The 20560-nt window shown below is 43.0% G+C and overlaps 1 long non-coding RNA gene across 1 annotated transcript; it reads left to right on the top strand.

Moving 5' to 3' along the window:
* Positions 1-824: 824 nt before the first annotated feature.
* On the top strand, positions 825-12954 carry LOC120222607. Its single transcript, XR_005526087.1, has 3 exons — positions 825-982; positions 11453-11509; positions 12786-12954. It is a non-coding gene; the product is annotated as an uncharacterized LOC120222607 (long non-coding RNA).
* The last annotated feature ends 7606 nt before the right edge of the window (positions 12955-20560 follow it).

Here is a 20560-nt window from a genome sequence, read left to right on the forward strand (position 1 = left end):
TACTCAGATTTTTCACTTCCACTAAATTTTTGATTTATTACTTTTCATCGCATATCTATACAAATATGAACGACACTCATTTTCTTTCCCCTCCCCCAAGGACCGTTCCCACTAGGTACCGAGTAAGAGTAACATTGACGAGGGAGATGTAAGTGAGAATGATTGTGTTAAAGAGAAGCAGTAAAACCCTATTTCTTATCCCAGGTACAATATGTAGCTGTGTATAAAAAAATAATTTCAGCTTATTTTGGTGCCTGTGTATGTGATATATTTTGATATATTGAACTAATTAAAATGATCTTCATTAATTAGTAATGATCTTCATTTTTTTAAACTTACAGTTTGTTTCATTGAATGAATTTAATTCAGCTCCTTTTAATATAAGACTGGTGTCCATGGCAGAATAAACAACTTTATACTGAAAAGATTAGCTATTCCTATTCTGAAAAGTCCATCTGTCATATCCTACACTAGGAATTTCTCACTCACCTTCTCTTCTCTTGAATTACAGACCCCCTGCTCTCTTCCTGGGTCATCCCTTCACATCACCTCTTCTCATTTATTCCAGCTTCTCCCCTTTCCCAGGTCCTATCTCCCTCCAGCACTGCTCCTAGAAACTCAAAAATTCTCGCTTTATAAACCTTCTTCTCTCATTCAGCCCATCTCCTATAGACCATCTCCTGTAGCCCATCTGCTACAGTGGCTTATCCCCCAAATGTTTTGGTACACAAAACATGAGTCTCCACTAGATGAATTCTGCTACTAGCTCCTGAATCAATGTTCCTCTCTCTGATGCTCTTTCTACAGGGAAAAGAGGAGGGGATTAAAAAAAAAAAAAAAAAAAAGCCTGTTGGACCAGGAGGGTAAAGAAAGGAAGGATCCTCTGTGGCCCTTTGGATTAATTTTGAGATCAGAAGCTGATGGAATTGCCCAAGAGACACTTCCCAGGGCCTGGATGGAGACTCCTGAAACAGGTGTTAAGGTGAGGGTCTGAGGGCACAGGACAGGAAGAGGGTTTATTTGACCTTCCCCCAACTTTCTTCTCATACCTGGAGCTGAGGAAATCTTGCTGGCACCCAGGGGCATATAATGGCATTCTTCTGATGGGCAGTGTCCTCTTCAGGCTGGGTCATCGGCAACTGAAGGGAGTACCGCTACTGAGGAAGAATGGGGAACTGCTGTTAACAGGCTTGTTCTGGTACTTCTATGAGGCTGTCTTTTGGATTGCCCAGTAATAAGTAGCAGACACTATGGCAAGTCACAAGACAGGTCAAGGGAGAAATTACACTTAGTTATTGGGTCTGTGAAGGAGACATTAATTAACTAGGAGGATTTCTCAGAAGGCAGCCTCACTCTGAGAAGTAGCATCTGTTATGTAAAGAGAAACGCATCCATGTTTTTTTTTCTAAGTTTATTTATTTTGAGAGAGAAAGCGCGCGTGCATGCGCACACACACGCATGCACATGCAAGTGCACACATGCACATGAGCCGGGGAAGGGCGGAGGGAGAAGGACAATCCCTAGCAGGCTCTGTGCTGACAGAATGGATCTCAGGAACTGTGAGATCATGACCTGAACCAAAATCAAGAGTTGGATGCTCAACTGACTGAGCCACCCAGGAGCCACGCATCCATGTTTTTTTTTAGTTTTAATTTTAATTTATTTATTTTTTTAGTATTGTTGTTAGTAGCTAATGGGCTGTAAAGACAGTGGCTTCCTACCAAGGAAATTATTGCATTGCTTCTAGCAGATTATGGTAAATTTCTTTATCTATGTTTTTTTTTTAATGTTTTATTTATTTCTAGGAGAGAGAGAGACAGCGTGAGCAGGGGAGGGTCAGAGAGAGAGGGAGTCACAGACTCTGAAACAGGCTCCAGGCTCTGAGCTGGCAGTCAGCACAGAGCCCGACGCAGGGCTCGAACCCACGAATCGTGAGATCATGACCTAAGCGAAAGTCGGACGCTTAACCAACTAAGCCACCCAGGCGCCCCACTTTATGTTTTTAACAGATAGGTTAGTAATGTTGCTGGCATACAAATGAGAACGCTTGGGAGAATATGATGGGCTAGCCCACTGAGACAGTGACCATGGGCCCTATTAGATCATTCTGTGTTCCTGGAATCAAGGACTATACAAACTTTTGATGTTCCTCAGAAAATATTCTTCTTTAAAAAATATTTATTTAAATTTAAGTTAGTTAACATACAGTGTAGTATTGGTTTCTGGAGTAGAATCCAGTGATTCATCACTTACATACAACACCCAGTGCTCATCCCCACAAGTGCCCTCTTTAATACCCATCACCCATTTAGCCCATCCCCCTACTCACCTTCCCAAAATGTTCTTAAAAACTCACCTCCCAAAGAAGAAACACAAGCAAACAAAACTCCCACCAACATAGAAAAAGACAAATGACAACCAACACATGTCTCTGAGGGTCGTAGGGGCAGGGAGTCTGTCTCCTCTCTCCTGAGAGCTACATTCATTACAGCTCCTCAGGGTGACTCTAACCCTGTTGCTTAGAACCTTAGTGAAGTTTGTGGAGGAAAAGCTGCCAGCGGTGGGTGGCCCCACGGAAAGCAAATCCATTTGGCGGATGGACATTTTTAAAACCTGCCACATATGTTAGCTATTTTTATGGCAATTAAATTGTTGCGGGGGATCCGTGAGGTGAATGCACAATAAAACCCTTCACAATAAACCGTGTGGAAAATCATCTAATCCAACCCCTGGAGGTCAAAAGCCACAGTAACATGTTGCTTTATTCCATGAAGAAGAATTAAGACTCTTTAGACAGCTTGCTTTTCCCTTTCTTCTCTATAGATCCGTGCTCCAGATTTGGGGTGGAAGGTACATTGTATGAAACGGCAGTGCCGGGGCTGGGGCAGCGTGGGGAGGCCTCCTCTCGAAGTTGAGCCTAGGAAGTGCTTTGTCAGTAACTCTCAACGCAGCATCATTTCTGTGCTACCCTTTTGCCAACCTCAGGAACTGGATATTCTTCCCAAGGGATATATGGAGGGGAATAAGACAGGAGGTAAGGCATATAAGTCAGAACAGGCTTTCACAGTGAGAAGACCTGGAGTTTGGGAGGTATAAAGGAGGCTGTGATCATGTTTATTGAGTCATATGCATGGGAATACAAAGCTTTCAGAACTTTGGGGATGCCTTTTATTTTCCCCTGAGGCAATGTAATGCTCTAAACGGAAATAAAACTTGTAAGAATTCTAGGACACCCTCTTACTGATTTGCACTTTGAGAATTTTAAGCCTAAGTCATTTAGCTAAATAAGAGTCTAGAAAGTCATTATAGCTAAAAGAAAGTCTGGGGACTAAGAAACATTAGAAGTTTCACAGTAACCTCTCAAAAATGACTCGTTAAGTTTGTTTATCCCCATTTGAACTTCATTTTGAAAATTTCTGTCATTCAAGTTTATTATTTTTATTTCATAAAATAGTCTCCTAATGAAGTTGGCATGCTTTTCAGTCCTCTTTTATCTTTTCTACCCAGTTGTCTTAAAATATGAGATTTAGAGCACATCTGAATAGCATGAAATGCATGGTAAGAAATGTTTACAAAGAAAGAACACATTTGCTGTTAAGAATCCGAATACCATCAGATATCAAATTCTCATCTCAAATAACTGAGAAACAGTCTCACTCTCAATCTCACTGTGTGATGGTCTTAGGTTCTGCCTGAGGAATGGCACAGGCATTCAGGCCATGCTCACTGACCTCAGGTGCAAACCCAGGCTAATTATGGATGAATAAAGGTATGAGGATAGTGTTCTGTCACCCCAATTCTAAATACCTTCACAGTGTAGTTCATTTCATTGAAGAATGATTTCTGATCAACAGAGAATATGCAGTAAAACAACCAATCGACAGATCAGATTTTTATTTCTTGGCTGTCAAGTGTGATTCCAGGGACCTGAACTGTACCATTCTCAGAACAAACCTTCAGGATCTTGGTTGTGGCCCCTTTTCTGGGATGAATCTTAGGGAGCATTTAGCACAATACTATTTTACAGATGACAAAGCTGAAGTTCAGAGAGGTGTGGAGGCGGGTGGGTGAGAGTGGCTTTTCCATTCAATAAACTAGGGCAGGAACCAAGGTTACCTGAATTCAAACCCCAGGTCTTTCTTTTTTTTTTTTTTTAATGTTTATTTACTTCTAGGAGAGAGAGAGAGAGAGAGAGAGACAGCATGAGCAGGGGAGGGTCAGAGAGAGAGGGAGTCACAGACTGAAACAGGCTCCAGGCTCTGAGCTGGCAGTCAGCACAGAGCCCGACGCGGGGCTCGAACCCACGAACCGCAAGATCATGACCTAAGTGAAAGTCAGACGCTTAACCGACTAAGCCACCCAGGCGCCCCCCCCAGGTCTTTCACTAAGCAGTTTGGGGCCAGTCATTTCCTCTGGATCTCTTGCTTCTCCTATAAAATCAGGGTGTTGGATGATTTAACATATTGCCTCTTGGTCCCAACATTCATGTGTTCTTTCCACTGAACTGTATCTTTGATATCATTCATTCATTTGTTCATTCATTCATTCATTCATTCCATAATAAGAAGTGATTATTGGGAAGCAGCTGCTCATCAGAGACCATATTTATCAGCCTGCTCCCCCTGTTTCTCACCTTTTGTATATGGCTGGAGCCACTTCTTGCCAATGGGATGTGATTGGAAGAGAAGCATGTCACTTCCAGGCAGAAGTGATTAGGCAAGAAGTATGTTGTTTCCATCCTTTCTTTCCCATCTGCTGACTGGAATAGCACTCTAAAGCCTTAGGGGATGGTGGAGCCACAGGGAGGAAGTAGCCTGAGTTCCTAAATCACCCCATGGAATGCTTCTTGCCAGACGACTGCACTGGACTGTTATGTATATGAGGAATACACTTCTTTATCTTAAATTTTATTGTTTGAAACAATTAGGGTGATCCTGACTGATGGAGTCAGGCAACAGGCATTAAAATGCTTACTATATCCATGGTATTATGTTGAGTAGTAGGGATCCATCAGGGAATAATACTCAGTTCTTGCCCTCAAGGAGTTCAGCCTGGCAGGAAAAGACATACAGGTATGCCAACAATTACATCACAGTATGATAAGTACCATGATAAACATAGGATGCTGTAAGAGAACATAGCCTTGGGCATTTTGGGCAATACTCCCAGCAGAGGTAACATTTAAGTCAAGTCCTGAAGCAAAGCCTATTTGATCGTGGAATGGTGTTATGAACTGAATGTTTGTGTCCCTGCAAAATTCATAAATTGAAGCCCTAACTCCTAATGTGAAGGTATTTGGGGATGGGGCCTTTGGGAGGTAGAGTTGGATGAGGTAATGAGGATAGAGCCCTCCTGGTGGGATTGGCTTCCTTATGAGGAAGAGAAAGAGATTTCTCTCCACCTTGTGAGGACATAGTGAGAAGGCAGCCATCTGCAAGCCAAGAAAAGAGTCCTTATCAGAACTTGACCATGCTGGCACCCTGATCTTGAACTTCCAGACTCCAGAAGTGTGAGATATAAATGTCTGTTTAAACCGCCCAGTCTATGGTATTTGGTTATGACAGCCCTTGCTGGCCTTAACAAGTGGGTGTTTCTTCCCAAGGGACCAGTCTTTGCAAAGCCCCAGAGATAAGGGAGAGCATGACTTGTTCAAGGAGTTTGGTGGCTGCCAATGAGGATGGCGAGGTAAGCTAAGGTTGGATCTGCAAGGAGAACTTCCCATTACACTGAGGCTTTTGAATAAGGTTTCCAAGAAGATGGCTTCTGTCAGCCACACCTTACAGTGGCACCCAAGGATAATGGGAAGACCAGAGAGGACCTGAGGGAGTGCTCTAAAGGTTAGGCAGGCAGAGAGAAGTAAAGGATTGGTGTAGAAATGGTACTATTGGCATCTATAACATCTTTAAATGAGGAAAATATCAAAATGCTATCAGCTCGCAGGTCAGTGGGATTTGACACAGTTTAGTGGCAAAAAGAAAAGATAAGCATCTCCAAAAAATACAGTTCACTTATTAGTAATGTCATTAAACAGACACGGGCTTCAACTCTCAAATTCATGGAATGGAATACTGTGTGGCCCTTAAGGTTGGCTGTGAAAGCAAGTGCTTCAGGGCCCCAGCAGGACTTTAGGTCTCACACTAATGAATTCCTGACTCCAGAGAGAGAAGTCATTATTTGCATCATGATTTCTGACTTGGCAAATAATCAGAGGGAATAAATCAGAACTCTCCCAACCCATTTTCCAACGAGCATGATCTGGCGGACTTTTTTATTGTCTTTATTCTAGGCTTTTCCTCACCCTCAAATCTTCACAAAGGAGGGAAGAAAAACAACAGAGCCTCCCTTCTTTCAAACCTTGTCTAATCCTTTCATAATTCAAGATCACAGAGCTGCTGTAAAAACCCAGCCTCACTGCTGTGCTTATTCCCTGTGTGCTTGGCAGAGCAAGCAATTCCATTTACCAGCACTCCAGCGAGCGTGTGGTGATAAATAAAGCTGCCACCCTCCGCTTTGCCCACCGTGTTTAAAATGACACATTGGACAAGTGGGTCTCTATTGCCTCCACTTTTTTCATAAAAAGGCTAAAAATGGTCTGCAGGTGCAGTAAATCTTAATTTCTAATATAAACTCCAAACACAGAAAAAAAATCATAGGCCCGTTTACACTGCAATGAATTTGATGATCAGATAGTAGGGATTTGAATACTAAAGAGAAAGAGCAATCTGAAAACTAGTTCCAGTAGCTTCCTGGATGTGTGGGTTTTCTCCTTTTCTCTCCTTGAATCAAGCTTGCTTCTCCCCATGCAACTTTATTGGGAACTAAAAACACAAATGCAAAGAGAGCAAAGTCAACATGACAAAAGCGAAGTTCCTAACTGCAGAATCCTAGAATTTCAAAATGACCTCTTGTGGTTGTGCATACTAATAATTATCTCTTGTTGAACAGTTACTGCATGTTAAGTGATTTCATGCATATTTCACTGAACTTCTGATTCTGTGAATTTCTTTTCCAATGTTTCAGTCTGGAATCAAGGGCATTCTTTTTCCTTTATTACCATTAACAGGAGAATTGACTTTGAGTTACCCATTGAGCACTAAGGCCTAGAAGGATATCTAACATGAATGGGTCAATATGAAACCATTGTTCATGTTGATGCCCTCCCCAGTCTTGTCCAAACCTACCTAGGAATCTTATTTCCAGCCCCTCTGTTTCATCCATTCTGTGCTGTAATCTCATTGTACAATATTCTCTTTCTCCATGCACACCCCATGCTTTTCCAGCTCTCTGCCTTTGCTCTAGGTCAGTCGACTACTTGGATTGCCTTTTCCCCCATCCTTACCTCATAATTTCTATCTGACCACTAAGTCAGCTCAAATTCCAGATGTGCCATGAAGCACATAATCTTCCTCTTCAGGCTGAAAATCACCTTTTCTCTTTCTCTTTCTCTTTTCTCTTTTTCCAATCCTCTTTATTTAAAGTTCAGAAACTGTCTTTGCAAGGATGTTCACAGCAGCATGGTTATAGTAGCAAAAAATGGGAAGTAACATAAATGACCATCAATGGAGTGTCGGTTAAATAAATTATTGTGTTCTTTCTTGTACGTGTGGAGAACGATACAACTATTAACTATGGTGATATAGATCTATATATTTAGTGACTTAGAAAGATATCCACTCTAGATTGATAAGTTCAAAAACAGGTATGATCTTATCTTTAAACACAAAAATAATTTAAATGTCACCTGCTTCATCTTCAGTAGCTGAAAGATTGAACCTTAGAAGTGGCCCAAAAATTGTTTCTGAAAGTCTGCAGAGATCAGTGAGGGAGGTTCACAGATGCCCAGAGCTGTAGTCACTATACCACATCTATTTTGGAGATGCTCTAAGAAGTTTCATTGCTCTCCCTTCTAATGGAACCCATCATGAGACATTGAATTGCCCCAAACCATCGGTCTCTGAGCTGGCACTGGGTCCCACTGGGTGCCTCAAATCTTCCTGACTCCTCTTCCTCCATCACCATCCATATGTGATGACAGTCTTCCATACACCAACCCTGAGACAGAAGTAAATAGTACATGATCCCTGTCCTGGAAAGGCTCTCAGATCGACCAGGCTCCCATTCCAGGTCCTGCTTGGAAGTTCCTCTGTAGTACTCTGCCAGCTGCCCTAGGGTAGGCAGTGTAGACAGAGTGCTGAGTGAGAAGATCTGGGGTCAAATCCCAGCTCTTTTATTTACTAGCTTACCATCTTGGGCAAGGCATTTTCCCTGAGGCTCAGTTTCTTCATATAAAATGGTAGTGACAATATTACTTATCATATAGCTTTGTTGTGAAAGATAAAGGAGATGTGAATATCAATGTTTTTCATACACCAGAAGAATCTAGAAAGGCCATTTAATGTTTAATAACACATACTTAGTCCTATTCCTACTTCTCTAACCTCTAATGAGATATCTGTCAATTCGTAAGATTTCTGAGAATTTTTCAGCTCTAATTTTTTTGTAAGACCCAGGATATTTGGAACGACACCTGCTTGACTTTGCAGATTTGATCTTCAGCTGAGCCCCTGACCTCTGCAGTGACCTTGATTCAGTATGTTTCCTATCATGTTAAAGGTACCCAAGGTGACAGCACCTCAGTGGCCCAACAGCCTTTGGTAGGACTTCCAGGCCCCTCCTCAGGTTCTCATCTAGCTTCCTAGATGGGATTTTGATGCCCACTATCTCACACATCAAACAGGAGCCCTTCACTGAAATACAAAAATGTGCATTCCCAGGATTTGAATGAACAAATCACACCCAGGAATGTTGAGGGACATTTAAAAAATGTCCCTATATTCTTTTACTTCTTCACTGCTGAGCCTTTCTGGGAAGAATTGTCTGTTCTGCTCCAGAAACTGTGATCATTTCTGGGTGTGTGGATTGTCCTCTGTTCCCGCTGTGGAAGGGTCTCTTTTGTGGGTGTCAGTGAAGTTATGAGGTGTTAACAGGCTCCTGGAAGAGCCATCACATCAAGTAAAAGGTGTTGGGTTTGATTCCTGGCTGTGGTTCAGGTTTATTTAATTTCTGTCTCCTCCTCCCACCTCCCTACTCACAACCTATTAAGATGTGAACCCTCAGGCCCATGACTCTAGTTGTCTTATTTATATCTGTTTTAGGGCTTCAGACACTATCATGCTTGCCCTTTACAGCTTTGGAAAGAGCCTTTGCTTTCCATGCATGAAGAGGTTGAGCCTTGATGGGAAAACCTGCCATGTTCAAATACTTGTTCTCTTTTGATTCTCTTCTCCTGGGAGTGGACAAGAACTGAACAGATCCTTACTGCTAGGGCCCAAGTGGTTGACTTAAAAACAACACATATGGTTTTATCATGTGCACAGTTTTAATTTTAACCCAAATGTCCTTCTTCAGTCCTTCTTCAGAAGCTCACTCTGCGTCAGATGTTAGGGAGGTTTACCAGCTGGTCATTTTTCAACTTGATAAACCCAGACCTTCAATGGCAACTCTGTTGATGGATGATCATTCTCTTATGTCTTTGATTTAAAAATAATACATCTCTATTACAGAAAATTTAGAATGTACAGATGCATAAAGCAGAACATAAAAATCACACATTAGCTTGTCATCCTGAGACAACTACTGTTAACAACTGGTATGTCTTTTGTCTAAGATCAAATAGAATTGGGACCATCCCATTTACGCTCTTTTGCATAGTACTTTTTTTTCACTTACTATATCACAGCCATGTTACTGTGCCTGCTCAACCATTCTTACTCTCTTTTCTAAAATTTTTAAAAAATGTTTATTTATTTATTTTGAGAGAGAGCAGGAGTGTAAGCATAAGCAGGGGAGGGGAAAGGGAGAGAGAGAATCCCAAGCAGACTCTACACTCAGTACGGAGCCCGACACAGGGCTCAATCTCAGGACGGTGAGATCATGACCTGAAGCAAAATCAAGAGTCCAACATCTAACTGACTGAGCTACCCAGGCGTCAAAAGCATTCTTACTCTTCGACATAAGGCTTCGTGGCAGTGGAACATGGGGAGCTCTTGTCTGCATCAGTTCCCCTGTGTAGATTTCATCTGGCTACTGGGTTGGAAGCAGTGGCCCAAACTCCTAGGGCTGAATATAAGTTCATTGGAGCCACTGTCCCAGTTTTAAATATGGCTGTGTACATACGGAATATTTCTAGGGTGCCTGGGTGGCTCAGTTAGTTAAGCGTTCGACTCGTGATTTCAGCTCAGGTCATGATCTCACAGTTTGTAGGTTCAAGCCACGGATCAGGCTCTGTGCTGACAGCACGGAACCTGCTTGAGATTTTCTCTCTCCCTCTCTCCCTACTCCTCCCTGCTCATGCTCACTTGCTCTCTCTCTCTCTCTCAAAATAAAAAAACTTTAAAAATGTGCAATATTTCCATGTCAAAAAGAACCCAAGAAATCTGCTGAGGGCTTTAGCTGAGAAACAGCCGTCATATCCACTCCTTTCTTCCACAGACTGGAATGCCATTTTCTGTTATTTATTCATTTGTTTGTGGCTTTATTCTTTAGAGTTTTAGCTTCACAAAAATTGAGCAAAATTGAATAGAAAGTATAGAGAGTTCTCTATATACTCCCTTCCCTGCCCATTGCCAACCTTCCCCACCATAAACATCTCCCAGCAGAATGGTACATTTGTTACAGTCATCGAACCAACACTGACATACTGTTATCAGTCAAAGCCTGTAGTTTACATTAGAATTAGAAGATACATTACATTAGAAGGTATTGTACCTTCTATGGCTTTTGACAAATGAAAAAGACATGTATCCACCATTATAGTGTTATACAAAATAATTTCACTGCTCTAAAAATCTCTTGTGCTCCACATATTCATCCATCCCTTCCCCTTAGACCTTGGCAGCCAATGATCTTTTTACCGCCCCCATAATTTTACCTTTTACAGAATGTCATATAGTTGGAATCATATAACATGTAGCCTTTTCAGATTGGCTTCTTTCACTTAGTAATATGAGTTTAAGTTTCTTCCATGCCATTTTTATGTCTTGATAGCTCATTTCCTTTTACTGCTAAATAATATTTCTCTTGCCTGGATGTACCACAGTTTATTTATCCATTCATCTACTGAAGGACATCTTGGTTGCTTCTGCATTTTGGCAATTATGAATAAAGCTGCCTTAAAAACATCAGTGGGCAGGTTTTTGTGTGGACATAAATTTTCGACTCCTCTGGGTAAATATCAGGGAGCATGATTGCCAGAATGTATAGTAAGAGTATGGTTAATTTTATAAGAAACCATCTTCCAGAGTGGCTGTACCATTTTGCACTCCTACAAGCAGTTTATGAGAATTCCTGCTGCTCCACTGCCTCGGCAGCACTTGGTATTGCCATTGTTTTGGATTTTAGCCATTCTGATAGATAGTGGTAACATTTATTCTTGTTCTTTTTTTTGTTAAAGATAAAAGCCTTTCCTGCTTGGAATAGCCTGAAAATGAGTGTCTGAATATGAATCTAAGTAAGTTCTCTCCTCTCTATTCTTAAGCAGATGTACACTAACTTCTGAGAGCCACACAGTTTGCCCTTTAGCCCCTCTGTTTCAGCTTGGCACCCTTTAGGTGTTTAGAAAGTGTTTGCTGATTGCATAGGTCTCAATGACATGGCTACCTCTGCTTTGGAGAACCATAGAGATCTATTTGGAGAGATTCAGACTGTCCCATAGGAATATGCACACATGTGCACATGCATACATGCATGCAAAAAACAGAGATACTCTTCTATACCAGCTTGGAATCACATTGCCTGGGCTTTCAAACCCTAGCCTCTGAGGACCTCCAAGTGTTGGCCTTGGTCTATCAGTGACAATAAATGATGAATATTTTTGGTTATATTTTATTTTGGTCAATAATCAGGCCCATTATCAGAAGATATGAACAGACACTTCTCCAAAGAGAGCATCCAGATGGCCAACAGACACATGAAACGATGCTCAGCATCCCTCCTCATCAGGGACGCCTGTCAGACGCCAGTCAGAGTGGCTAAAATGAGCAAATCAGAGAACTCTAGATGCTGGCGAGGATGTGGAGAAACGGGCACCCTCCTACACTGTTGGTGGGAATGTAAACTGGTACAGCCCCTCTGGAAAACAGTATGGAGGTTCCTAAGGAAACTAACAATAGAACTCCCCTATGACCCGGCAATAGCACTGCTAGGAATTTACCCAAGGGATACAGAAATGCTGATGCATAGGAGCACATGTACCCCAATGTTCATAGCAGCACTCTCAACAATAGCTAAAACATGGAAAGAGTCTAAGTGTCCATCAACAGATGAATGGATCAAGAAGATGTGGTTTATCTATACCATGGAATACTACATGGCAATGAGAAACAATGAAATCTGGCCATGTGTAGCAACATTGGATGGATCTTGAGGGTGTTTTGCTGAGCGAAATAAGTCAGGCAGAGAAGGACAAATATCATACGTTTGCACGTATAGGAGGATTAGGAGGAACTTAACTGAGGAACAAGGGGGAGAAGAAGGGCGGAAATGGTGGGGGAAAGGGAGAGAGGCAAACCATGAGAGACTCTTGAATGCTGACAAAAACTGAGGACTGATGGATGTGGGGGGGAAGGGGGATGGGTATGGAGGAGGACACTTGTGGGGATGAGCACTGAGTGTTATGTGGAAACTAATTTGACAATAAACTATTTGTAAAAAAAAAAAAAAAAAAAATCAGGCCCATTATTGTCTTTGGGCCTCAGACGATGAAGGAATTACTTTTTCTGTTGCAGCCCACATGAATCAATCCCAAACCTGCATCTGTGAACACTCCAGTCCTGAGGTGATAGGAGCAAAGGCTGATGACAGCTGGATTCATTATCCCTCCTTATTTTTCCCTCCCTTCATTGTTCCTCTATGAGGGTTCTTGGAATCAAGGAGACCTAACATTTATTGAGTCCTCTGGAGGTAAACTTACACTCCATTTCTTGTGTTTCCTTTGTGCTGATTCTGCACTACTTGCCTGGCCCATGATATGTGGTAATCAATGCTTTTTGAATAAATAATGACCTTTGGTCTGATGCAGAAGTCTAGAGTTTGCTAGTAGAGAATCACGTAATATTCTTGAGTTCATTGTCAGAACTACTATTGCAGTTCCTTTGCAATAGCAGAAGTCACTACAGATTTGCCCTCATGAGCCCATGTCCATGGCCAAATGTGGAGCCAGTACTCCCAACTCCCCACCTCCTGCTTATTGTCAAAAACACACCATGCATTGTAGCAATCATATTGCCAAAGCTTTATGGCATCCATAAATTGAAAATTACTGCCTCTGACAGTTATGGGCCTGTGTCAACACCAGATCATGTTGACTCTCCTGGAACGTGTTTGCAAATGCACCATGCCAGTCTTGGAAGCTGATGACATCAGAGGCTCTAAGTTAATTAGATATAGCCCCAGAACACTGTGGGTCTTGCTGTCTAGGAGGATTTTAACTTTTTTTCTTAAATTCTTCACTTCCTTGATTCAGTCTCAGGGCAGGAGCTATCTTGGCTGCCATGTTTGGCAGACGAGAAAGCCAGTTTAGAGGAGGGCTCCACATTGCTGAGCAAGTAATAATGATGTCTGTGAACTGCTTCCCTTTCTCCCCCTCTGGCAGATTGCAGTATGCATGGCTACAGATAGTAGGAAACCGTGCTGGTCATGACTTCTGCTGTGAAGGAGACACAACCTGCGCAATCTGTGTGTTCTGAGCAGGTTGTGTCTGACTATGCCAGCAAAGCCATCTGGACATGATGCTCATGAGACCTATGTTGTGACTCAACTTTAGTGGCAGTGCATGCTGTGGGCTCCCTGGCCTGTGTGCCCCTGTGCATGTGTGTGCATACATGTGCACATATATACATGTGATGCAGTTCCTTAGATGACATTCAGCTCTTTGGAGGTCCTCTTGCTGCTTTATTTTTTCTCTCTGCTCTACATCCTTGTCATTCACAAAAATAAAAAGAATCCCCAACTAGTTAGAATATATTTCAAAGTGTGTGTATGTTGTGTGTGTAGAAACTATATATACTATGTACACTAAATATAAATATACATATATGTACATAATAAATTTATATGTAGTTTCTATTCTGGAGAAATCATTAAGGAAAAAAGACTTAGCCACTTCTATCAAGCTTCAAAGAAAATGTCTGCCTTCTGACAAGCTAAAGGCTGGGGTCCTTCCCCCATCACCAGCACTCTGATGCAGGGCATCATCCTAAACTGACAGATCACCACAAGTGCCTCAGCTGGCAGGACCCAGACAGAGGCACAGAAAGAAGCGGGGATCTTAGGAAATAGAAAATGAAGCTAACAAGGTCAGGAAGAGCCCCACAAAGCTGTTCCCTGCTAACTAACTTTCTTGCTTCAGTCAGTGTTCATTGAGTTCCCGGTGCAGACCACTGAACAAGACCCAGTAGGAGACAGAAACCCATTTCTGCCTTCAGGTAGTACATTCTAGTGGCGGAAAAGACACAGTCCTATGTAAAGGCAAGGGAATGGGAATGGAGAGGTATGTTCAGGTAATGGGGAGCAGGTGAAGAAAGATGGTGAAGGGAGGTGGGGTAGCTAAGGCTACAAGGATAGAAAGTCCCCGAGGGCTAGGAATTTCATCAATTGAATTCACTCCTGGGAATACCTAGAACCAGTGTTGCCAATTCACTTTGTTGACTACTACTGAGAAGTAAATTGAGGCTAGAAACCAGAAGAGCTTAAATTCCTCAGACCCAGTTTTCCAGATATGTGGGGGATTGGGGTAGAATTGTGGGCTGAGTGAATACTCCTGGCATTGCTATGCAGAGTGATGGAAGAGGGGCTTGCTTTTAGACCACCGTCCTAATTAAATAAATGATAATTCAAGCATGAGACACTAAGGGGCTCTCCTACATTAGAGAGAGCTCAGAAAGGGGGTTTAGTGTGAGTGGCAATAAGGGTTTAGGGAGCAGGCTCACAAGTTGCAGAAATCTCAGCGACTCTCTGAGCCATCCCTCCCCTCCCCCCAACTTCTGTGAGACAACTCAGTTGCTGCTGCCACCTTTAGCCACAGAGATAACTGCTGCTTTATAAGCTCATTTGTGAGTTCATTCATTCATTCACTCATTCATTCTTCTACAGTTACCAAGCATGTACTGTGTGCTTCACCCTCTTCTAAGCCCTGGGGACTTGCCAATAAATCAGACCTCAAGGACCTTACAACTACATAGGGTCAAACATAAACATGCGTATGAGTAATAAAGGGCTGTACATCTGCAGAAGGCATAGTAAGTGCACAAAGGAGGATGTCCGTGTTGAGGTGCAAGGCCAGGAACATTTTACAAGTGGAAGGGACCACTGAGTTTTGCTTTAAAGGGTTCACCAATTGTGCAAAAGGGAGTCAGGAAGACACTGTTCTAGCAGAGAGCAAAGTGCACAAAAGCTTTGAGGAGAACAGCTGACATGGGCTTTGGAACTGCGTGGTAGGATGTAATGCGGTGTGGGCTGGGGATACTAGAAGTCAGCAGATCACTATGGTCTGATTCACTGCACGTGATTTAAACCAATATATGTATATCTAAGCAAATAAGACTACTTGAGACAGAATGCAAAAATACCAAACTTCTTCTAAAAAAACAAAAAGAAAGACTTCAAAGAGATGTCAAGTTTCATGTGGATTCTTTCACAGTTTGCCCTTTCTCTTAGCTCTGGCTGCCATGACAAAATCTCACAGACTGGGTGACTTAAATAACAGCAATTTCTTCCTCATAATTCTGGAGACTAGAAGTCTCAGATCAAAGTCTGGCAGGGTCGATTTCTGTTGAGAGCTCTCTTCTGGGCTTGCAGACTGCCTCCTTCTCATTGTGTTCTCACGTGACAGAGTTCTGGTCCCCTTCATCTTTTAAGGACACCAGTCTTACTATTTTAGAGTCCTACCGTTATGATCTTACTTAACCTTTATTACCTCCCTATAGGCCCTTTCTTCAAATACAGTCGAACGGGATTGAGGCTTCAGCATATGAATTTCAAGGGACACAATTAAGTCCCTTAAAATCTAGGCAGTGTGGGAAGATAGCTCTTTTATCCACCTCTTCAATGCAAACAATTAGCCAGCACTAATAGTGCTTCAAGAAACTTCATGTGAAAGTTGTAAAGAAAGGAAAAACTTGCAAGAAGTCTGAAGAAGTAAGCTGGAGACTAATCAAGGGGCCCTGTGTGTGTGCCAAGTCTTTCCTGAATGCAATGGAATCCCCTGAGAGGGAGAGACCTGATCAGATTTGGCTTTGCAAGAGATCTCTCTGGCTGCATCATGAGAGAGTATTGGAGGAAACATCCTTGAGGCAAGGTGATAGATTAGGAGGCTCTGGCTGTGGGCAGATGAGAGGCTGGAGGCCTGAAGGATTGTGTAGAGATGAGAAATGTTCAGGGGATAAAGTCAAAGAACTTGGTACGCAGTTTCATTTGGGAGGAAGAAGAAAGAAAATGGAGGTGTCTAGGTTTCTCCCCGGTTTCTGGCTTGGATGATGAACTTTTATTCAGGTTTTCAAGGAAGTAGAAACAGTTCCAGGACTCCCCTGTCAAGGTCTGTTGGGCTTGCCAGCAGTAATGGGGTCCTCTCCTGTCCTTGACTCCCTTACCTCCTCCACCATTTTCTCACAGCAAAACCCGTTTGGTGACAAGTTAGAGCAAATGCGGGAGTGAAGAGAAAGGGATTCTATGGGTTTGAGTGATGGACTTCTGTTGCTTTGGGCCACTCAGTATTTTGCCAACTTTCTCCTGGTAGAGCCCTTATTTCCCTTTGAGGACAAGCCCTCCCCCTGTGCTCTGTGAGGTCCTGGTGAATCTCCTCATTACTGTTTCTTTCACAAGTGAGCTCCCAGTCAATCAAAGTAGGCCAATCTATTTGGGTTTGTTTAGGTCACTTGATCCAAAGATAGTCAATCAGATTCACCAGTGTACATTTTGAAACTGGCACAGAATTGTTCTGAAGGGATTAATATGTGCCTATGCCTTGTTACCTTGATCCCAAGACCTTTCCTTTTTCTGCCCTTTCTAAGAGTAAGCTAATCAACCTCTACTTTGTGAGCTACCCTGTACTCTTTCAGCAAATTCCTTTTTTAAAACTTAACATACTTTGTTTCTGTTGCTTACAACAATGGAACTGCAGCCAAAGCCAAGAGGGTAACAGGAAAAGCCCTATATGGTACAACTGTCTCTGTTCAGTCTGCCTTGGGCTGCAGAAGAAGACCTGAGATCACTCCTGCTGCCCCATTATAAACATCTCATGTTCTGCCCAGGCCCCTCTACCCTTCTGTGGTAGAGAGTGTGGTACATACACTGCATTTGAAACCATTCCCTCTCCACTCCAGTCTTAGTTGACAGCCCTTATGGGAATTACTTCAGCTGTCTTGCCCAGCAGTCAAACTGTATGGAGGAGGGAGTCATAAACCAGGAGACAGTGGAAGACCATCCACAGGCCTCTCCCCAGTGAGGACACGGAAAGTACAACAGAGGGTCTGACCACTAAAGAGAAAGTAAAATGGAGAGCCATAAAAAGAGGGGCCGACAGATGGAGGTGGCCCCAGGTGAGCCTTGCCAGTGTGACATTAACCTTCTCCACAATTTTTAAAGTTACTATTTTGTAGGACCTGCTGCCAGAACTTTCTGAAATGCCAGGCCTGAGTGCCAGAGCAAACTAGAAAGCCAGCCAGTGTGGGCTGTAAGTGCCAGAAGATCACAAACACAGACACTAATAGCAGCTTGCCTGATGTCTCAGTGCCTTTTTGTTTCTGCCAAATTGATGTGGCCATCAAGGTAATCTTCCAGGCCTCATGACCCAGGTGGTATACCCAGAAAGGCAGCCCCAGCCCAGAACTCTGAGACTGGCTTCTGGCAGTGGTTTGGGGGATCTAACGAATGTCCTTCCTTGTCACATTCAGGCAGGTCTGCAGCCACCTGGGAACTTCAGCTCTCAGGTCTTCAGCAGCCAAGAGCGATTGCAGAACATCTGTTGGTAGTTGGACCAGGACTCACTTCTATCTCTATAAACCTATGAGTTTCCTTCAAACAAAGAGGCCTCCCCCACTTCTGTCCCCATCCACACCCTGCCAGATGTTTGAGTTGTATTTCTACAAAGAAATATCAAAGGAAGCAAAAACAATAGCATTAGAATTGCCCAGAGCAGCTCTGCACTAGTGCAGAGCCTGCTTGGGATTTTCTCATTCTCTCTCTCTCTCTCTCTGTGCCTCCCCCACCCCTCTCAATAAATAAATGAACTTAAAAAAAAATAGGATGGCCCAGAGCGGGCACTTGCTACCTATCCCATATGCATGCCTGGTCTAAAAATGGGGCAACTGATAGGCTTAAGTGTGAATTTATTTTATTACTAATTGAGCATATTGTGCTAGGTGCCATCAGCAAAGCCCTTGAGGAACTGGGTTGTCTTTCTAGTGAGGAACAAAGACAAGGTTATAAATAACTGAACTCAAGGTCTAAAGCTCAGCTCAGGTTCAGCTCAAAACAAAGAAGTGGTGGTGGGGGAGGGCCAGTTTTGAATTCTCTGTGCTTGGTAGTAAGATGATCAGCTCATACCATCAGAGTATTGCCTGTGCCACTCTTTGGCACTTATCACACACTTCCTTGGATGGTCAGTTCCCTTTGTAGGTATGTGAGTGTATCTCTGTTTACAAGGGAGGGGAGGGAGAGACTAACCTTTAATCTCATGCCTTGAAAAGTGCATCATGATTGATGCACTAGTTAATGTAGGCAAATTCAGGGATCTTCAGGGGTCACTTTAGGGCTCTTTATGGATTTCAAGGCATGGCTTAGTCAACTGTCACATCATTTAACATGTGGGGTTACCCAAACCCTGCTGCTTTAGCCTGTACTGCTTAAGCATGTTTGCGTAAGACAAAAACTATATGAACTCCCAACTAGCCTTGTCTTGTGTTTTATACAAAGAGGAACTGAACATGCCCCCAGTTGGAGTACAAACAGTATCTCTTTGCCTCACTTGACACACATACATTATAAGAGTTATTCTGATCAGTGGTGAGAGATTTGGTTAACCAAGGTGAGGGGTCCTATTGTAAAGATGAAGGCCAAGCTGCAAAAATGGATGTTAGCTTTATGGTCTTTCACTGGGAACCACCAGGCTATATGTAGCTTCGTTCTTAAAACAGTCCTGTAAAGTAGGTGATGTCCTTCCCATTCTGTTGTTTGTGAAATTGAGGCTCAGAGAAGTCAAGGAGCCTCATCAGCTGTAAGTCTATTATTGAGTGAAGGAGTCAAGATATTAATGCCTATGTATCTGATGCCTTCGTGAAGAAAAGGCGAGTTCTCCTACACTCCTACTCCCACAGATCTTGGTGGGGTAGGGAAGAGCCTTCCAGATACCAGTTTCCCTCTCCCACCAGGACTTTTAGATTGGTTAAGATCTTTGTCCCTGTGTGTTATGGGGTGGTGGAGATGAGCATCCTGGGGTACTGTCTGAAATGGGTGGTGCAGAGGGCCACCCCTCTGGGAACAAATCTGTTCACCTAGCTGCTTGGCCAGCAGGATCTCTTGGTAGGGACTGAGGAGGGAGCAAGGCAGGAGTCAGGAGCTTGCCTGTGGGAAGGGTGAATGAAGAGACCATGAAGTCAGACATGGTTGGGCTTCCCACTCTGAGCTCTCAGGCAGGTTGGGATTCTGGGGATTTCCATGACTCATTGCAACCTGGAAGGGACTGGTTGCAGGTCAGCACCCTCCCTAGGTTAGCACTTCCTACAGCTCCTCCAACAACCCTCCCCTCCCCCCAGTGTGGAATTTACTGGAGGCACTAGAGCAGAGAAGTTCCAGGCCTTTAGGGCTATAGCTCAGGAATGTGGTCAGACTTCATTCCTTTACACTAACGGGCTTTGAATGAAGGTGATCTTTGTTTTGGCAGTCCAGGTGTTTGCTAAGGTCATTAATAGGAATCTGATGTCAAGGCTTCAGAATACTGTAGGTTGATATGCACAGGACTGATTAAGTAGCATAGGAATCTTGCTTTTTCTTTAATTAAGGCCACTTACCTGAACTTTATTCGAAATAAAATGTTTTTACTATCAGTGAGTGTCTTTGTAGGGTGTCTGGGTGGCTCAGTTCCTTAGGCATCCTACTCTTGATTTCGGCTCAGATCATGATCTCTTGGTTCCTGAGTTTGAGAGTTGGGTTCTGCGCTGACAGCAGGGAGCCTGCTTGGGATTGTTATGTCTCCCTCTCTGCCCCTCCCCTGCTGGCTCAAGCGCTCAAGCTCATGCTCTCTCTCTCAAGATAAAAAAACATTAATTTTTTTCTTTATTAAAAAAAAGAATTAGCCCATAACTCAGGCCCATTTTAAGTAAATTAGTGAGATTTTAGAGGTATGTGCTTAGATTGTCAATGAAAAACCAAACCTGCTTCTTCTCTTTCCCAGGCCCATTTGTTTGGGATTTCTGGATGAAGAAGTGGGGTGGAGGTCAATGTTCACATGCTCCTACCTGACTTACAAGGCAGGGCACCTTTCAAAACCAGAAAGTGGGAGTGATTG

The sequence above is a fragment of the Hyaena hyaena genome, unplaced genomic scaffold, assembly GCF_003009895.1.
Source record: "Hyaena hyaena isolate Hyena2069 unplaced genomic scaffold, ASM300989v1 scaffold_901, whole genome shotgun sequence".
Classification (NCBI taxonomy): domain Eukaryota; kingdom Metazoa; phylum Chordata; class Mammalia; order Carnivora; family Hyaenidae; genus Hyaena; species Hyaena hyaena.